The sequence below is a fragment of the Saimiri boliviensis genome, chromosome 12 (assembly GCF_048565385.1).
Source record: "Saimiri boliviensis isolate mSaiBol1 chromosome 12, mSaiBol1.pri, whole genome shotgun sequence".
Lineage (NCBI taxonomy): Eukaryota > Metazoa > Chordata > Mammalia > Primates > Cebidae > Saimiri > Saimiri boliviensis.
This window is the reverse complement of record NC_133460.1, coordinates 4,722,695-4,743,502: the sequence shown is the minus strand read 5'-3', so window position 1 is coordinate 4,743,502 and position 20,808 is coordinate 4,722,695. Positions and strand designations below refer to the sequence as shown.

Genomic DNA, 20,808 nt, shown 5'->3' with positions numbered 1-20,808 from the left:
GTGCCTGTAAGGCTGAAGAAGGGAGAATTGCTTGAACCCAGGAGGCAGAGGTTGCAGTGAGTCGAGACAGCATCATTTCACTCCAGCCTGGGCAACAGAGTGATACTCTGTCTCAAAAAAAGGAAAAAAAAGAATGAAAGATGTGGAACTGAGGCTTGGAGCATTTTGATAATTTATCTAACATCACATTATTGGGAAGTGGTCATGCTGGGACATGAGTTACAGTTTTCTAGATACTGAAACTCCTAGCTGTTCCATTGGCAGCTCCCTAGCAGGGAGAGCACACCAAGCCTGCACCCTTTCCTTGGAAAGTCCCCATCCTCTGACTCTGTCATCCACTTTATCCTGTTGATGATTGCAGAGCTATTTGAAATCACTAGTAACTTCATTAGCATGATGTGCAGTGGTCTGTCCAGTGAGTTTAGTCCATCGCTTCTTTACCTGTAAATAAATTATTAGGGAAGTATAGAATTATGGAGGGGAGTCTTTGAAAATGCCAGGGTGGGGGAATATCGAGAGTGATATAATTATCTATTTGCTGCTTCTGGTTCACCGACTTGCTGGCTATTTTTTTTTTTTTTAAATAGGATTATGGGAGATGAAAAGGAAGTGCTTACTTCAGCTTATAAGAGCAATGTAAGCAATTTTGCATTGCGCTCACTCCCCAGTGGTGGTGTGAACATGTTTCTAGTAAATTAAAGTATCATAAAAGCATTGGCAACACGGCCACTTTTATATTAATTTCTTAATTTTTTGCAAGCTTAATTATAAATCTCTTGGGAGAAGAGGCAGGCCTGTGGGTTCTTGGGAAAACAGTGTTGCATCTCTAGGCTTGACGTTCTGCTCCTCTGCTCAGAAGTGTGTGTGCTGTGATACAGGCTGCGTGGCTGCTGTAAGAGGCATGCACTGCTGGTGCCTAGTGACGGTAGTGATGGCCGGTGGAAAAGCCCTCAGGCTGTCCACTGGGCCCATGTGTGCTGCCATGTGGAGAGAGTACTCTTGGACAAGGTGTGTGACTCCCAGCATGCAGTAACGTGTTGTAAGAGCAGTCTCTGCATTTTACTGGGTTTAAAATCCTGGATCCTCCTTTACTACCTGTGTGACCCAGAGAAATTGGACCAACTCCTTGATCTGTGAAATACGATGGTATCTATGTGACCCAGGATCTGTGTGAAAAGCCTGCTTGCTGCTGGCATTGCTCAGCAACCTCACCAGCCTGGGGCTGTCTCCTGTCAGACACATCATCGGGAAAACAGTAGATACCCCCTATGGACAAAGTCACTGTTAGGCAGATTTTGTTGCTTGCAGCCTAGAGCCTCCTCACTTTGACTAGTCATGAAATCAGAATGATGCAGCAGCCAGTGAGTTCTGGATTCACTGAATGATGGAATATTTATGCTGGACAAGATCTTAGCTTTGCCGTGAGTCTACCATGTGCCTTCTTTACTTATAAATGTACCATGAGGAAAGTGAAAAACCGGAAGGGAGGGTTCCTTGAAAAACCCAGGGAGAAATATCATGGCGGTGCTGGCCAGATCCCAATGAGTTAGTTCCTTTGGATTTCACCTCTCAAGACTCAGGAACTTTCCAGACATCCGTTTAGGATAAAGTATTGCCACTGTCTTCCACTAGGCACAAATTATTCTTTCTCCCTTTCCCTTCCCCTTTCCCTACTCCCTTTTCTGTTTCTTTTCTCTACTGTTCTGTAATATAGTAGGGTTTAAAACAGGTCATCAGATTCTTTTTTAATCATATATGTATATATATTTTTTTCTCTGACTGCTTGTCTTTTCTGGGCTGCACACGACATCTTGGTAGGAAATATACCTTGTGTTTTTACATGTCGTTCAATTAATTTTGAAAGATTAATTGTATGATACATTAATTGATGCTACTGTGTCTACATACACAAAAGGAATATGGTCTTACAAATAGGTACAGCTGGGGAAGGTGACTCAGGAGGCTTGGGCGGAAGGACTGCTTCAGCTCATGTGTTCTCAGTCTAGGCTGGGCAGCGTAGCTAGTCTCCATCTCTTAAAAAATTAATTAAAGAACACCACATGTGGGAAATACTGAGTTAAAAAGATTAGACACGGCCAGGAGCAGTGGCTCATGCCTGTGATCCCAGCACTTTGGGAAGCCTAGGTGGATGGATCATTTGTGGTCAGGAGTTCGAGAAGAGTCTGACCAACATGATAAAACTCTGTCTCTACTAAAAACACAAAAACTTAGCCAGGCGTGGTAGCAGGTGCCTGTAATACCAACTGCTCAGGAGGCTGAGGCATGAGAATTGCTTGAAGCTGGGAAATGGAGGTTGCATTCATCTGAGGTGGTGCCAATGCACTCCAGCCTGGTGACAGAGTGAGACTCCATCTCCAAAAAAAACAAAAAGACAGATTTTTTTTTTCAGGACTTCTCTATACCTTTAATTTGCAGATGAATGTGAATTTTAAATCTCCATGGGAGTAGTATACAATAAAGCACTTTCCAAACTTAGTGGACCAAAGAAATTTTTTCTCTTTTCATAAAATATCTTGCAGGAACTCCCTTTAGAGAATCTGCTTCTTGGCAGTTTTTAAATTTCGTTTGTCTTTTTGAAAATGTGCAACAGTTTTTCAACTTATTTTGAAAAATTCTAAACCTGTGGGAAAATGTTAGACCGGTACAATTATCCTCATATACTTCTACCAGATTAACCAATTTATTTATTTACTTATTTATTTATTTGAGACAGAGTCTTGCTCTGTCACCCAGGCTAGAGTGCAATGGTGTGATCTTAGCTCACTGCAATCTCCACCTCCCAGGTTTAAGTGTTCTTTCTGCCTCAGCCTGGGATTGGCTGGGATTACAGGTGCCCATCATCATACCTGGCTAATTTTTACATTTTTGTAGAGATGAGGTTCCACCGTGTTGGCCAGTCTGTTCTTGAACTTCTGACCTCAGGTAATCCACCTGCCTCAGCCTCCCACAGTGTTGGGAGTACAGGCATGAGCCACCACACCAGGCCTTATTTATTTTGTCGAGACAGGGTCTCACTCTGTTATCCAGTTTGGAGTGCAGTGGCATGATGGCAACTCACTGCAACCTCCATCTCCAAGGCTCAAGCCATCATCCCACCCACCTTGGCCTCCAGAGTAGGTGGGACTACAGGCATATGCTACCACACCCAGCTAATTTGTGTGTGTGTGTGTGTGTGTGTGTGTGTGTGTATGTGAGTGTTTGTAGAGGTGAGGTCTTACCATATTGCCCGGGTAGTTTTTTTTTTTTGCTATTGTTTTTGAGATAGAGTCTCACTCTGTCAGCCTGGCTGTAGTGCAGTGGCGTGATTTCAGCTCACTGCAACCTCTGCCCCCGGGTTTAAACAATTATCCTGCTGCAGCCTCCTGAGTAGCTGGGACTACGGGCTTCTGCCCCATACCTGGCTAATTTTTCTGTTTTTAGTAGACATGGGGTTTCACCATGTTGGTCAGGCTGGTCTTGAACTCTGACCTCAGATGATCCACCCGCTTTGGCCTCCCAAAGTGCTGGCATTACAGGTGCGAGCCACCGTGTCCAGCCCCAGGCTTTGAACTCCTGGGCTCAACTGATGCACCTGCCTTGACTTCCCAAAGTGCTGGTATTACAGGCATGAGCCACTGGGCCTGGCCCAGAATCACCAGTTTTTAATATTAAATACTTTTACTGCATTTGCTCATCCTCATTCTCTCTTTTCCTTCCCTTCTTCTCCCTCCTCTTCTCTCTTTCTTTTTGCAAATTCTTTTTTTTTTTTTTTTTTTGAGATGGAGTTTCGCTCTTGTCCCCCAGGCTGCAGAGTAGTGTGATCTCGGCTCACTGCCACCTCCGCCTCCTGGGTTCAAGTGATTCTCCTGACTCAGCCTCCTAAGTAGCTCGGACTACAGGCATGCATGGCCACGCTCAGCTAATTATTGTATTTTTAGTAGAGACGGTGTTCACCATGTTGGCCAGGTTGGTCTTGAACTCCTGACCTCAGGTGATCTGCCCACCTCAGCCTCCCAAAGTGCTGGGAATACAGGTGCAGGCCACCACGCCCAGCCATGCACGTTGTTTATGGGCATCTTTTCCTGACAAGAAAGAAGGTTATCTGGATGTCACTTGCCTTCTCCACTTGCCTTTAAGAAAATAAACACACTGTAGGGCAGGTGCCTGTATATTTCACATGTGTTGGTTGATGATTTATTATAATAAATCCTACCTTAGCAGAATGCTAGAATCTCGGGATGCAGAGGGACCTGAAAAACTAGCTGATCTACCCCTTATTCACTTGCCCACCCCGCCTGCATTCTCTACCCAGGCGTTTGAATGCCATTTATTATGTTTTCAGCGTTGGTTGGTGAGTCAATTCTGAGTGGAATGAAACTTGCAAATGAGGCCTTGTGGAAAGCCTGCCCTCTTCCTGGGCATCATCCAAGCGATCTATTAGCAGCTTCCATTTATCATCGTCTTGTGTGGGTGTAGCGGGCCTAATCATGGGAGCTCAATAAGAGAACAGCATTTTGATAGAGGACTGAAGTGTTTTGCCAAGTGTTGATTACCCATGATAACAAGAATGAAAACCTTGGCCCTGGTTATGCACAGATTTATTGAATCATGGAATATTCTAGCTGGATGGAATCTTAGGGATCATCTGGTTCAGCCCCCGAGGCTTTTCAGTGAGGAAGTGGAGAACAAGAGAGAATGGGTAGTTTGCCTAAAATCTCACTGCGACTGCGGTTTCTGATTCCAGGCCCAGGTTATTTCCTCAGCCACTGAGCATCTCAGGACAGCAACAGAAAACTTTTAAGACACACACAGACACACACACACAGACTTTGTAAACATACTCATATACATGGGCACAGCTACACCTATGCATGGGTGGGCACAGGTGCACAGACATACCTACAGTCTTGTTCATAGAAGGAATTTCCATTTCGCTGAAATATAGCTCATGATGGGGGGCTGCACTGACCTCCAGCTGACAGTCTAGAAATGTGAACTTGGAAATAGAAACTCATCCAAATACATGACCATAGTTTATTCACCTGTTGAGTGCCTCCTGCAGCTAGCAGAGGGGAGGAGCATAAGAACAAACATCCTAAGGCTCTTGGGATGATTGGTCTGTGCAATGACAGAAGAAATGTGGAAATGCGGCTCTATTGGGAGGGCATCTCAAAGCAACCGCATTTTATCCCTCTTCAGGTCAGAACTGAAATGTTGATGATGGCTAGAATGACACCCAGAGGAAACCTGAGCTTACTAAGTGCTAGCTAGGCAGTCTGTCCTTGCATAATCTTATTCTAGAAATAAGATTGTAAATAAGACTGAGTAATATTTTAGGAATCTTGTTTAGTGTTCATCACGGTTATGTTCCTGGTGAAAAAATTAGATACGGCAAGACTATTCTCTCTTTATCCCAAATCACACAGCCAGTAAATAGGAAAACCAAGAATCAAATGCGGATCCATAGAGCAGGCGTCCCCAAACTACAGACTGCGGGCTGCATGCGGCCCCCTGAGGCCATTTATCCAGCCCCCCGCCCCACTTCAGGAAGGGGCACCTCTTTCACTGGTGGTCATTGAGAGGAGCACAGTATGTGGCGGCCCTCCAACGGTCTGAGGGACAGTGAACTGGCCCCCTGTGTAAAAAGTTTGGGGACGCCTGCCATAGAGCATTAAGAACATAGGAATACATAACAAAATATGTTTCAAAGAGAAACACCCCCACAGATTTAATGGTGTCCTAATAGTAAATCTCCCCCTACATTTTGGGAAACAAATTTGCATTTTCCTGCTGATTTCTTCCAGGTAGGACTTTCTCCTCTCACCAAAGCCCTATAGATCAGTGCAGTCTAGTGGAATTTCCTGTGAAGATGAAAATGTTCTATAACCCTACTATCCCCTGTGGTATCTATTGTTTACTTATGGCTGTTGAGCGAGTGTAACATATACGCTGGATTTCAAAGGCTTAGTACATGAAAATGTGTTAAATAGCTCATTGAGACTCTTTAAAAAGTCGATTGCCTGTTATGGTAACATGTTGGGTTAAATATATTGTTAAAATTAGCGTTATCTGTTTTATTTTTTCTATTTATTTATTTATTTTAGTTGAGACCAAGTCTTGTTCTGTCGCCAAGGCTGGAGTGCAGTGGTGCTGTCTCAGCTTACTGCAACCTCCGCCTCAGCCTCAGCCTCCCAAATAGCTGGGATTACAGGTGCATACCATCCCTCCCAGCTAATTGGTTTTTTTGTTTGTTTGTTTTTTGAGATGGAATCCTGCTCATTGCCCAGGCCGGAGTGCAGTGGCACAACCTTGGCTCACGGCAACCTCCACCTCCTGGCTTCAAGCAATTCTCAGCCTCCCAAGTAGGTGGGGTTACAGGTGCCCACCCCTATGCCCAGCTAATTTTTTTTTTGTTTTTAGTAGCGACGAGGCTTGACCATATTGGCTGTGCTAGTCTCAAACTCCTAACCTCCCATGGTCCTCCCTGCCTCGACCTTCCTAAAGTGCTGGGATCACAGGTGCGAACCACTGCATATGGCCTAGCAGTTTCCTCCCTAAAAGGTCAGCTTGGGTTCCTCCGTAGCCTTGGTATTTCTCTGTGGTGTTAAAGGAAACTGAATTTGAAACAAAATCCTAAAGTGATTCCTATGTATGTAAAGGATTTAAAGACTAGCTAAGAAGGAAGTTAAGGAGAAAAGTTTCCTAACTTGAACCATATTCTGTTAGAGCCACAAAGGGCTTCCGAAACCAGCTAACGATTTTACCGAAAAGATGGCATAAGTTCAAGAAGTCCCATCATCTGCCCAAGGTCACTTGTATCTAGAATTCATTGTGTATCATGCCCAGACTGACGGCCATTGCCCAGAAAGCCTGATTTCTTTTCTTTCCGAAAGAAAAGAAACGATATGTGATACATCATCATATTCAGTGTCGATTGCCCAAGCAGGGTATCATTAATGACAAATTGTTTTTTTTTTTATTTTTTTATTTTTTTAAGACAGAGGCTCACTCTGTCGCCCAAGCTGGAGTGCAGTGATGCAATCTCAGCTCACTGCAACCTCTGCTGCCCAGTTTCAGACGATTCTCCTGTTTCAGCCTCCTGAGTAGTTAGGACTAAAAGCATATGTCACCACGGCCAGCTAATTTTTTTCTTCATATTTTTAGTAGAAACAGTGTTTCACCATATTGGTCGGACTGTTCTTGAAATCCTGACCTCATGAGCCGTCTGCCTCAGCCTCCCAAAGCGCTGCGATTACAGGCGTGGGCCACTGCGCCTGGCCAATGAGAAATTTTAATGGATTTCATTGTAAAATGCGGAATCCTTCTTGCTACTTACTTCCTTGCTTTACATATGAAGCTGGGAGGCTGACACTGGGAATGGGTTTTGTTTGAATTTCTGATAGATTTTAATTTTGCAGCTGGAGCTTGGTCCTCACGGTTACTCCCTAATTTCTTTTGTTAGTCCACTGCATTCGTCTTTGGTTCTCTGTAGGTTCCATAGATAGACTGAACTGTGTCGCTGGCTTTCTTTTCTTTGCCTCACTTGTCGAATAAAATCATTTGAGGCTGAGTGGTATTGATGGCTATGCAGTGACTTGTTGCTACTGTAGAGAGGACCCTACACACGCCTTCATGGGAGTCACGTTTGTTGTTCAAATGAGCCTTCTGAGAATCAGGACCTCAAAAAAACAATAATAAATATCAGTAGTATTAAACACTAACGAACAGGGCCAATTTTCATGTAGTGCTTTTCCATAATGAATTGATTTGCTTGTGTTCAGGATTTGTAGAGCATATTCCAAATGCAGTGCAGCCTGAGGGATCAGCCAGAGTGGGGAGGAGAGATGGAGGAAGCCATCCTGTGGCGTTGAAGAAACTGAATCTGTGATCAGGAAACCTGCTGAAAGGTCTTTTCCCCTCTGTAATTTTGTTCTACACAGCGAGGCACGAGTGGTATGGGAACATATGGACAGACTTGAGTTTAATTGTTAAAATTCCACTCAGCCGGGCCCCTTCTTCACCGTGATTTGCACTATTTAGCATTTGTGTGCGTTAGGTAATATATTTAATGTTTCTTGCTCCAATCTAATTTGCGTACGTTTGGCAGCAGCCCAGCTCCGTGGGCTTGGGGCAGGGGAGACCATCCATCTGCCAGCCTGGAGCATGGAAACTGTACTGCTACGTTTGATAGTATGCTTGCATGAACACTCCAAAATGCTTGTGAAGCAATACCACCTCTTCCCCGAAAGTCTCTCAGGGACAAAATTAATGTATCTCATATTGTATTGATTGTAGCCAGTAAGTGCCTAAATGATTTGATGCAAGGCAGAGAGATTATGCAGGGAAGAAGGGTAGAGGGGCTGTAGAAGAAGTATGTGGTTTAATTACTGGCTGAATTTCTCCAATCCACCTTCCCCGCGGGAATTTAACAAATAGGCCTAAGTGCACTTTAGCGGTTGCTGACATCTGTTGAAATGATATCTGCCGGTGATGAGGGGAGTCTGGGAATTGGGCTTGGGGTATTGGCAGGATCGGGGAGCCACAGGAAGCGCCTTTCCAGTCTGCAGAATGAGGAGGAGGAAATGACTGCCTTAGCACTTTAAGGTTAAGCTACGGAGAGCACAGCTTTATCTAATAGAATTCTGCCTTCCAAGCTAATGAAGCCATCTCCATCTTAAATGCAGGGTTAGATTTAAGTGTCTGGAGTCTCACGATCTTAAAGTTCCAGGTGTTGAAAACACACGGAATTGAGCTTAAAACATGGATAGTGCATGTCCTTCACGCTCACGGTTATGAAAACCACCCCTAGCTATCTCCTTTTAATGCCTTGCTAAGAACTGTTAAGAAACTTCATCTTTTTTAGGTAAACAAGTGACTGGTTTTCTTGCACTTTTTAATGGAAGCAAAAGAAGCCAAAACCCAGCTAAAATTTCATGCTGGGTCCAGCACTGGGAAGAATGATGCTGTGTATCTGCTAGTGTTTTGATTACATCAATAATTCAAAGAAAGTGCCGTCCACTTAATCTCTTTTATGCCTCTCCGCCCGAAAGGATCCTGGTTTTATTCCGAAAGTCCTAAAGCTATCATATTCCTCAGATTTTTCTGAAATACGTTATTCTGTTATGCTTGAAACATTTATATATGTTACCGACCAAACTGCATGGAAGTCGTTTGCTTTCAGAGACTAATAAAAATCCACTTTTGATGGTATACGCAAGGTGAGATGGTATCAAAACAAAATTCCAAATTAACGTGGGTATTTCTATCAGAACATATCCCTGATTGGGCATGCAATTCTTGCATCATGTGTGTGTGTGTTTGTGTGTGTGTGTGTGTGCATGTGTGTGTGTGTATTGGCTCTTGTATTTAAAAATGTGTTTGCATATGTGTGTATATGGATACGTATGTGCCATATATAAGCTGGCTAATTATTGTGACTAAAACTCTGGGGTTAAGTGGAAAATTAAAAATTCAGAGCAACCATAGTATGTTATCTGACACCTGTAATTTAGGCTAATATCTCAATTCTCTTGTTATGGACGTATCTCCTACAGTGTGGCTTTACGTAATGGGGATTGGATGTAATGTGATCAATTAATTAGAGCTTATGATTTGCATTAGTGAGACCTATATTGATTACAAAATGACCATGATCTGAAAGTAGCTCTGTGTGTGTGTGTGTGTGTGTGTGTGTGTGTGTGTTTGTGTATGTGTCTGTGTGTATGTTGGAAGTGGTGATACTGTTTTGTATGTGGTCAGCTAGCTGGGGTTGTATTTTTCACTTTATTATTGTGACGTGTGATAGACCTGGGTGTTTTAAAATTCCCAAGCTAATAATCTTGGTGGTGGTGATAGAAGAGAAAGTCTTTGAGGATGGATATGGTGGCTCATGCTTGTAATCCCAGCACTTTGAAAGACCAAGGTGGGTGGATCGCCTGAGGTCAGGAGTTCCAGGCCAGTATGGGCAACATGATGAAACCCTGTCTCTACTAAAAATACACACATGATCCAGATGTGGTGGTATGCACACTTGTAATCCCAGCTACTCAGGAGTCTGAGGCATGAGAATCGCTTGAACCTGGGAGCATAGAGGTTGCAGTGAGCCAAGGTTGGACCACTGCACTCCAGCCTGGGCCATAGAGTGAGACTCCATCTCAAAAAAAAAAAAAAAAAAAAAAAAAAAATGCTGCTCGCCTTGGCATCACATAGACTAAAATTGGAATGATACAGAAAAAATTAGCACGGCCCCTGTGCAAGGATGATACACAGATTCATGAAGCATTCCATGTTTTTAAGTTCAGCCTTATAATAGTGGCAAATAAAAAGTCTTATTTGTGTTAAGAAAAAAAAGCGGGGTGGGGGGTGAAAGGCTTTGAGGTGAAAGCTAGAGGTACTTGAAATTGCTTCAGGTTTTATAACTCATCACGTAAGTATTTGATTCTCTCCGTTCTCCTATGTACGAACCACAGAATTATTAGAAAACATATATAGGAGAAAATAACCAAGTTCTGTGAGTCAGAAACTTTCTAGCCCCTAATCACTTTTTCCCATTGGAAGTATATTTATAGCATACAAATCTAAACTTCTTCACTTACCTTGATAATTGGTCCCCATGTTGATGGCCCTGGGGCATCTTGAAGGATCATCAGTGATCCAAGTATATTCCATTAGTTTTAATGTCAGGAACATTTTATTGTATCCTGATTCTCTGAAACTTGGTCATCTAAAATAACATGGCAGTTCCCAATAAATCATTTCTGTTTGATTTCCTAGCCATTCTAAATATAAGAAAGCTTGATCTGGCCTTTGCTTTTCAATTCGTATAAATACAGTGATATTGAATATCTCTAGAATAACACTGAAATAGTACTGGGATTTTTTAATTTTATACTTGGACAGTCTTTTTCTGCCGTTCTCTGGTTTTGTGCATGTAAGTGCATGTATACATATAAACATATATGTGTGTGCATGTGTATATATCCAGATACCTGTATTCATCCTTCTATGTAGACATGCATGTTTATTACTTGAAAATACATAAGTAGGGCTTGCATACATTCTAATTACTATTGTAAGTGCTTTACAAATATTTAACTCAGAAAAAATAAAAAGAAAAGTTAAAAAAAAAAAAGGAAAGAAAAAAAAATTTAACTCATCTACTGGCCCAGTGACTTCATGCTGTAGGCACTGTATTCTCATTTTACCAATGGGGACAGTGAGCCCCGAAGAAACTAATTAGTTTGGGTCACAGAGCTATTGAGTGGCAGGATTGGGATTGAATTGACAATGCAGTACTTCACACAAATAATGCTTTGTAGTTCTTGAGCACTTTTCTTCATGTCAGATACGGGGATTTAATTTTTTCCTCATTCGATTTTCATAGCCATTCTATGAGTTGATTTCTATCATTATTCTTAGTTTGCAGAATGGGACTCAGGGGCTTAAAGAATAACACACGTGTAGTCACAGAGCTAGGAGCTGATGGAACTGAGCTCTGCATTCAGGAAATGAGAAGAGAGAGTTTATATATGTTATCAAGAAAGCTAGGCAGCATTGCAGATTTCCTCATCAGTTTTATGCATATATGTGTGTGTATATATATTTATATTTACATGTATATATTTACATTTACATGTACATATTTATAAGTATATTGTAGAAAGATGAAAAATTATAAAAGCCGAAAGTATCTTTTGTTATATTGACTGTGTTTTGCCGCCAAAGTTACAATTCTCAATAGTTGTCTTTTCTCTTGGCTGAGATTAAACAGAAAATTATCTTACCATTTCCACCAAATAATTTTAAGGTGTTTTAAGAGATGGTAAGTCCTTTTGAAGACGGGAGTGATTTGACTCAACTTCTCCTTCTAATATAGAAAATCTGCTATGAATCCATGTGTATATTTATTAAAACTGCATATTTATCAGTATGAAGTGGTATCATCAAAACTAATGACTTAAAGGTGCAATTGTCAACCTAAGTTGAAAATATGTTGAACTTCCAAGAGAGAAGTGGCTGCTTGATCAGAGTTCATTTATATCCAAGAGCATTGCACCAGCAATAAACTTTAAGTTAATGTTAACAATTTTAATTTGTATCTTTTAATTGTTGAATTCTGAATTGCTTTCCAATTTCCCACAGAGTTTAATGTGTATGCAAATTACACAGCCAAGAAATTTAAGCTACAAAAGATAGACTGCAGTTTGCAAGCATACCGTAATTATTGCTTAATTTTTAAAAGGTCTTTCTCTTTGTCAGGGTATTGTTCAATTTCCTGAAACTGAACAGAAGACAACTTTTGGTTAATGATTAGCATAAATCTTGTAATAGAACTTAATTGAATGCTAACTTCGTTGTTCTAACAACTACAAACTACTCAAATCCCTATTTCTCTGAGGTAGGGTTTCTTGCTCTCTAAGGACAAATAACTTGTCTTCTAATAATAGCAGGAAAGAGTTATCAGAACATTGATTTAATTGTTTGTAGGTTGTATACTTCATGCAAGCTCTTAGAAAAAGGTAAAAACAATTCTCATGTCTATTTTAATATTATATTTCTTAATGGTTTCAACTAAACTGCCTAACAGTCCTAACAAAATAAAGAAAAAGAATCTGAAGTTGAAGATAAGTGCCGTTCTTTTGTTAAAAATCAAGGTAGGAGATGCTGAGATTTAGAAGAAATAAATAGAAATATAAATGTACATTATATTTATCTACAATAGCATAATTAATATTAATGATCTTTTTATTTACTTAGTGTAAAATGAAGGCATCCAAATCAATTTGTTTGGTGGATTAGTAGTGATTTAACTTTGAAGCATTTATGTGTTTAAATATTTGTTGCTGCATATTCCTAAAGGCTATGGTGATGTAGACACTGGCCTGGGAGAGGATGCCGAAGGATGAACAACACTCCCTGGTTTCTGCTGTTGTGTTCAAGTGTTTACACATGAAACCAAGAGATAAGAAGATACTGCAGATGGTGAAAACTAATCTGAAGGGGGGGAAATGAAGCCGATGAGATACAGAATGGATTGGGGATGCGGGTAGTTGGGTTAGACAAGGCATCAGACGATGTCAGCGCTCTTGGCAGTGCGTTGAGACAGAAAGTTCCAGGTGAGAACAGCTGGTCACCTTGAAGAACCCAAAAGAGGTTTTTAATTCAGTTATATCATTGTGATCGACGAGTTCTGTTGCTGTTTGGTGTCTCGTAATGGCAATCCCGTTTCACATGTTGTGGTTTTTTTCTCTCAGACTATTCCAGGAATGGAGGATGTTTGATGATGGCTATAGGTCGTCTTGTACAGAAAACTTAACATACCAGCCTTTTTTGAAAGAGTAGGAAGGGCATTTTATTACAGCCTCCAGTCTAAAGTTCTCCTAATAAGCGTTTTACAAGATACCCACTAATACTGTAATTATGCTTCTTCTTTTCTTAACTAATTAATTGACTTATTTATTTGTTTATTTTTGAGTCTGAGTCTCACTCTGTCACCTAGGCTAGAGTGTAGTGGCGCCATCTTGGCTTGCTATGATATCTGCCTCCCAAGTTCAAGCAATTCTCTGACCTCAGCATCCCGAGGAGCTGGGATTACAGGTGCCTGCCACCACACCTGGCTAATTTTTGTCTTTTTAGTAGAGATGGGGTTTCACTGTGTTGGTCAGGCTGGTCTTGAACTCCTGACCTCAGGTGATTCATTTGCCTCAGTCTCCCAAAGGACTGGGATTGCAGCCGTAAGCCACCATGCCCGGCCTTTTAAATTTACTTTATTTATTAACTTTTTAAGAGAGTAGTTTTCACTGTGTTGATCAGGCTGCTCTTTAACTCCTAGCTCAAGTGATTCATCTGCCTTGGCTTTCAGAAGTGCTGGGATTACAGGCGTGAGTCAGCATGCCTGGCCAGGAACTGCGTTTTTACTCCAGAACCACTGGTAGGGCAGAGTGATTTGGTGATACTTAATTTCATTCTGAGTTTTTATTTATTTATTTACTTTTATTTTTTATTTGAGATGGAGTCTTGCTATGTCACCCCGTCTGGAGCATTCTGATTTTTTTTAGTAGCGGTTTTAAAATGGTTTGATAATGAAAAATTTTCAAACAAACACAAAATTAGAAATGATTGTATACTGATTCCCTTCATATGCCCTGTGCCAGGTTTCAACAGCTGCCAACATGTGGCCATACTTGTTTCTTTTACGCTTCAATCTTCTTCTCTCTTCCCCATCAGTATTTTGAAGCAAATCCAAAATACACTATTCTTATTAAAATTATCAGCATGTATGTTAGAAAAATGAGAATTCTGTTAAAAAGAACTGTATTATCATTAATGTTATTATGCCTTTACAATTAGCAAGGGGCTAGACACGGTGGCTCACACCTGTAATCGCAGCACTTTGTGAGGATGAGGTGGGTGGATCATTTGAGGTCAGGAGTTCTAGACCCACCCGGCTAAGATGGTGAAACCCTGTCTTTATTAAAAATACAAAACTTGGCGGGATGCGGTGGCTCACGCCTGTAATCCCAGCACTTTGGGAGGCCGAGGCGGGTGGATCACAAGGTTAAGAGATCGAGACCATCCTGGTCAACAAGGTGAAACCCCGTCTCTACTAAAAATACAAAAATTAGCTGGACATGGTGGCGCATGCCTGTAATCCCAGCTACTCAGGAGGCTGAGGCAGGAGAATTGCCTGAACCCAGGAGGCGGAGATTGTGGTGAGCCGAGATCGCGCCATTGCACTCCAGCCTGGGTAACAAGAGCGAAACTCCGTCTCAAAAAAAAAAAAAAAAAAAAAATACAAAACTTAGCCTTAGCCAGATGTGGTGATAGACACTTGTAATTTCAGCTACTCCGGAAGCTGAGGCAGGAGAATTGCTTGAACCCATCAGGGGGAGGTTGCAGTTAGCTGAGATCGTACCATTGCACTTCAGCCTGAACAAGAGAGTGACTCCTTGCCTCTCCCCCAGAAAGCAGTGATTTTTTAAGTGTCCAAACATCTTATTATTTAAAAATGTTTCAGTACTTAAAATTATAGAAGGATTCTCAAAGGAAAAAAGTATTGTCATTAGCATTATTATGACTTGAAATTAGCAATGATCTCTCAATATAACCAAGCATTCTCTCAATATTGTAGTCTACCTGATCATCTTACATGTTTTTAAAGTTTTCTCATTTATCAGAAGTAAAAACCTGATTGATATGTCAGAAATCAAAATTAGCCAATACATGTCTGAAGTTTGTTTTATTATATTTGTGCCACCTCTAACTCACTGTTTGCACTCTGTTTGTTGAGGGCACTGGGTCTTTTTATTGAAGAGTCTCTACAAAGCCTGGATTTCCTAATTGAATTTTCTCTTCTTTAAATTTTCTGTCAACTAGTGGTTAAAGCACAAGGTTGAAGAGATTTTTGTTCAGTTTTGTGTTTGGCAAAAGCATGTAATAAATGTTCTTGTGTACTTTCATCAGGAAGCACATAATGCCTTTCTTTCTTGATGTCCTTTTTGGAGATTTTTGCCTATCACTAACAATCATGACCATCACTCCTTTTTTCATTTATTAGGTAGAATACTTTTACAGAGAAATCTTTTACTAATTCTTTGCTTACTCTGAGATATAGTTCATACGAGAAAAGTAAAGTATATGCATCTTCCTTTTTTTTTCCAGTTTTCAAATTAGTTTCAGTTAGTTTGCTTGCGTATTCCAAAGGTGACTAATCATCATTCTTAATATCCATTCTGAAGCTCGATCATTGAGCGGTGGGAAGCTCTCTCTGCTGTCTCCTTGTCGAGGCAGAGAGCTTCCTTGCTTTGTGAGATGATAAGGTGTTCCTGGTCAATGTCTATATTTTCCACCCTGGCCCTGACTCTCTCTCTATGTATATTTTGAGATGGAGTCTCGCTCTGTCACCCAGGCCGGAGTGCAGTGCCATGATCTCAGCTCACTGCAACCTCTGCCTCCTGGGTTCAAGGGATGCTCCTACCCAAGCCTCCCAAGTAGCTGGGATTACAGGAATGTTCCACCATGCCTGGCTCATTTTTGTATTTTTAATGGAGATGGGGTTTCACCATGTTGGCCAGGCTGGTCTCAAACTCCTGACCTCAAGTCATCTACCCACCTCAGCCTCCCAAAGTGCTGGGATTAAAGGCATAAACCACCATGCCTAGCCTCTATTATTTCTTTATAGAAGCTTTTCAGAACGAAGAGGCAGCTCAGTTAGAGAGATTTTGTGTTTCTTTATTATTACCATTTTAACTCTATTCACCACCTGTCTCACCTTTTCTTAGTAAGCAGGGAGTCCCCATAGTGAGCATGGGTCCCCACAATAGGAGAGCAGTTCTATTTTGCTCTTCTAGAGTCTGTTCTTGTGCATAGATTGAGCACGTGAGTAAACTCTTGGCATTTCGAGTGACCAGTATCCCTGGGCATGGTTGCTTCAGAGGTGGGCACATGATCAGGTGGACTGCTTAGAGATTTCTGTGGGACTTTGCTCTTAGATTGTATGGAGAAATTATTTGTTTCTCATGGATTATTGGTCTTCGTAGGTGAGTGTAGAGTTATGGTGGCCATCCACCTGTCAATTTACAGACATACAATCTAAGAAATTTGGAAAGGGAAAAATCTTGATGCTGTCCCTTGAGGTCCTGGATACAGTGGTACATGAAGTTAATCTACCTGCTTTCAGACTTTGCAAGCATGTGAGCCAATATATTTTCTTTTATCCTCTAAAGCTGTTTTGTCTGTGTGCATGTGTGTGAGCATGTGTGTTTACACGTGAAATCGCCCTGTCTAAAACGAAGGTTTTCTATTTTCCCAACAAGAAGGAGATTTTCAAAGATCTTTTAAAGTATTTTCAATAGCAGTGAGTGGCTTAAAATACGTTACCTGAATGTCGGCTTTGTCTGAGGAATGTGTTGTGGTAGATGCTGTATAATAAAGGGAAATTAGGGTGATAGGACTTTCTGTCAATATCCTAATGGACTCAGTGTGTTAAGATACGGCTAGACATTAGAATAACACCAGGCGGAAACTTAGGGAGTTAGAAAGTGTGGAGAATGTAGGAAGGGAGATGAGGTCAAACTTTTGTTACAATTATTTTCTGCAAACTCTGAGTCGATCTTGATCGTCTTCCCCTGCCCTCCCCACCCCATTGTGTTTCGTTTCCTAAAGAAAGGTAGTACAATCAGGTCATGCTTCACAAAGAATCATTTTGCAGGAGCACTGCATAAAATAGGTTTAAAGAAGAATGAAAGATGCTGGACAAATCATTTAAAAATGAGCTTCTGGGCAGGGCCTGGTGGCTCACACGTGTAATTCCAGCACTTTGGGAGGCCAAGGCCGACGGATCATGATGTCAAGAGATCGAGATCATTTTGGCCGACATCATGACATCCCATCTTCCCTGAAAATACAAAAATTAGCCGGGCATGGTGGCACACACCCGTAGTCTCAACTGCTTGGGAGGCTGAGGCAGAAGAATCGCTTGCAGTGAGATGGAGGCTGCAGTGAGCCGAGATCAAAAATAAAAGGGAGTTTCTGAACCCCTGTGAAATCCTGCTCTCAGGAATCTATATTTACACGCTTTACAAATAAAATACGGGCTGGGCGCGGTGGCTCACGCCTGTAATCCCAGCACTTTGGGAAGCCAAGGCGGGTGGATCATGAAGTCAAGAGATTGAGACCATCCTGGTCAACATGGTGAAACCCCATCTCTACTAAAAATACAAAAAATTAGCTGGGCATGGTGGCGTCTGCCTGTAATTCCCGCTACTCAGGAGGCTGAGGCAGGAGAATTGCCTGAACCCAGGAGGTGGAGGTTGCGGTGAGCCGAGATCATGCCATTGCACTCCAGCCTGGGTAACAAGAGTGAAATCCCATCTCAAAAATAAATAAATTAATTAAATTAAATTAAATTAAATTAAATACAATCTGGGGTTGAAACCAGCTATTAAAATACCTCTAGAGAATAACTAAAGACTTCAAGGAAAATTTTGTTAGCTATAAACTCAAAGGTTGATGGATACAGCATCAAAGGAACATAGGAAAGTTCACTTGATGCTATAATTATTAAATACAAAGGATATGATTAAGTTAGTATGTTTTAGAAAAAAAAAAACATGGTATGCATATCAAGCCTAATTTTATTAATAGAACTTCTTGAGATGAGACTAAAGAACAGTTCCTTGTCCAGATTCTACTAGTAAATTGCAAGTACTCACTACTGATTTTCAGAGGATTGGTTATTTGGTAAATTGCCTTTCACTGGATCAGTGAAATGGTCATTAGAACAGCTATCAATACATTTATCTGCTTCCCTTTAAAAAACACCTGTTTTCCCAGTGTTCCCTATCTGGGCTGTGGGGGAGGGTTAAGTTAAAAAACGTAACTCTTCATGAATTTGCTTGTCATCTTTGCACAGGTGCCTTGACAACTTTTCTGTATCATTCTGATTTCAGTGTATGTGCTGCCAGTGTGAGCACTAGAAATCAATTTTGTGTTTAACAGAACATCTTTTTGAATCTTACACATAAAACTATATATTAATTAAATTAACTCAATTCAGATACCTAAGGTTGTACTGGTGTGTTATTAAACACCTCAACATCAGGATAGAAAGGAAGGCACTTTGGGATCAGACCCTTTGACCCCCTGCTTTATTTACTAACATAGACCCCAGCTGCTCAATATTTGGCTGTGATGAAGTCACCATAGCCTGTATTCCTCACAGGATTGGAGGATCAGCAACTTGGTATACCAGCACTGCAAGAGAGAGAGACCATATCTTTGTCATAGACACATCCTAGCTGTGAATCTAAGATTTATTGATATAATGAATCTCCGTTTAATGGCGTTTAGAGCTGTTTTCTTGAAAAGCTCAAAACTTGTATCCCACTGTCAGGGCTTTTTTTTTTTTTTTTTTTTTTTTTTTTTTTTTAAACAGAGTCTTGCTCTGTCACCCAGGCTAGAGTGCAGTGGCACGATCTCAGCTCACTGCAACCTCCGCCACCCGGGTTCAAGCAATTCCCCTGCCTCAGCCTCCTGAGTAGCTGGGACTACAGGCATGTGTCACCATGCCCAGCTAAGTTTTTTACTTTTTTTAGTAGAGACAGGGTTTCACCATGTTGGCCAGGATGGTCTCCATCTCCTGACCTTGTGATCCGCCTGCCTTGGCATCCTGGAGGGCTGGGATTAGAGGCTTAATCCACCATGCCCAGCCACATTGTTTCTGCATAAGGAAAATATACAGAAGCCGGGTTGTAACCAGAAAGACATATGGCAAGCTGGTACTTCTCCATAGAGGAAAGGAGAAGTAGCCATGAGAGACCAAGGATTGGCTGCACCAGATTAAGATAACCTAATCCACATGTCTCTACAAGCCCTGGGCTGGTTGTTGGAACCTGTTGGGACAGAACAGGTTGAATCCTTGAACAGACAGGCTAGGCACAGTGGCTCATGCCTGTAATCCCAGCAGTGTGAGGCCAATGTGTGTGGATCACTTGAGGTCAGGAGTTTGAGACCAGCCTGGCCAACATGGTGAAACCCCATCTCTACTAAAAATACAGAAAGTTAGCAGGACATGGTGATGGGCAGCTGTAATCCTACCTCCTTGGGAGGCTGAGGCAGGAGCATTGCTTGAACCTAGGAAGCAGAGGTTGCAGGCAGCTGAGATTGTGTCATTGCACTCTAGCCTGGGTGGCGATTCCATCTCAAAACAAAATAAAACGAGCACATATCCTCACATTTGTTGTGTGTAGGACATACAGTAGAAAAAGATGAGGGCTAGTGGCCTTCCCCTGACCTTTCGAGAGAACCTAAAGATCCCTTGCTTGCATTCCAATCATCTTCTTCCCTTTGCACGAGACTGTTTTTGCTTGCTTACGGGGAGGAAGACTAAGTTGACCCATAGAATAGAGGGATGGCAAGGAAACATCCCAATACGGTAAGTATTTCTTGTTGAAGGATGAAATGAGAAAAGTTTCTGGGTGATGTCTAGAAAGGTGATTGACAGGAACGAGGAAAAGGAACCCAGGAATGGCAAGTAAGTCAGAAAAGTTGGCACTATGGTAAGTGTTTTATGTCTTTTATCTCGAGAAATAGAAAAGCAGCTCCTGGAAGATTCTATCAGTGATGACTTGGTGTTGATCAGAGCGGCCTGACACTCACAGATAGACTTTGATGTTATCCTCTTGAACACAAACAATTTCGTAGAATGTCAGCATCAGACAAGGTTATCTCAGGACTGCAGTGGGTCAGGAAAAGACAAGACCACTAGGTGATCATGTCTGAACTCAGTCAGAAACACGGACCTTGCCCTAAATCACAGAATGACCAGGTCATCTTCCTCTCCTGGTTCATGGGAGTGACAGCTGCTTCCTAACCAACTACAGCTTTCGCTTCACAAAATTCTTCCCTTCTTCTGGGTAAGAGTTAGGAAGATAACCAGCAATATAATAGTTCCACTTTCTGACAGCATCCAATTCAGAGAAAAGCGACTCTTCTTTGAACCCTACTCAGGAATACGTAACACAAAGACAAATCCTTTAAGAAGTTGTCCCCGACAACTTACTTATTGAGGTACTCTGTGGTTCCTCATAGTATATGTTCTCCCTTGCAACAGGTAGCAAACCCTACTCTGTTCAAATACAGGTGTGCTTTTAAACATCTTTGGCTAGAGAGCATGGGTAATGCCCTTTATAAAATTTTTTTTTTTTTTAGAGACAGGGTCTCTGTTGATGAGGCTGGAGTGCAGTGTTGTGGTCATAGCTCACTGCAGCCTGGAACTCCTGGGCTCAAGCGGTCCTCCCACCTCAGCCT

General features: G+C 41.6%; 1 protein-coding gene and 2 non-coding genes across 3 annotated transcripts in view; 2 read left to right on the top strand and 1 right to left on the bottom strand.

The window, feature by feature from the left end:
- Nucleotides 1-20,808, top strand: part of RBFOX1 (RNA binding fox-1 homolog 1) — a 2,539,409-nt gene that overhangs the window by 1,795,582 nt on the left and 723,019 nt on the right.
- On the top strand, nucleotides 10,187-10,293 carry LOC120367422 (U6 spliceosomal RNA). Its single transcript, XR_005581812.1, has one exon. It is a non-coding gene; the product is annotated as a U6 spliceosomal RNA (small nuclear RNA).
- Nucleotides 18,368-18,473, bottom strand: LOC120367443 (U6 spliceosomal RNA). The gene has a single exon (XR_005581829.1). It is a non-coding gene; the product is annotated as a U6 spliceosomal RNA (small nuclear RNA).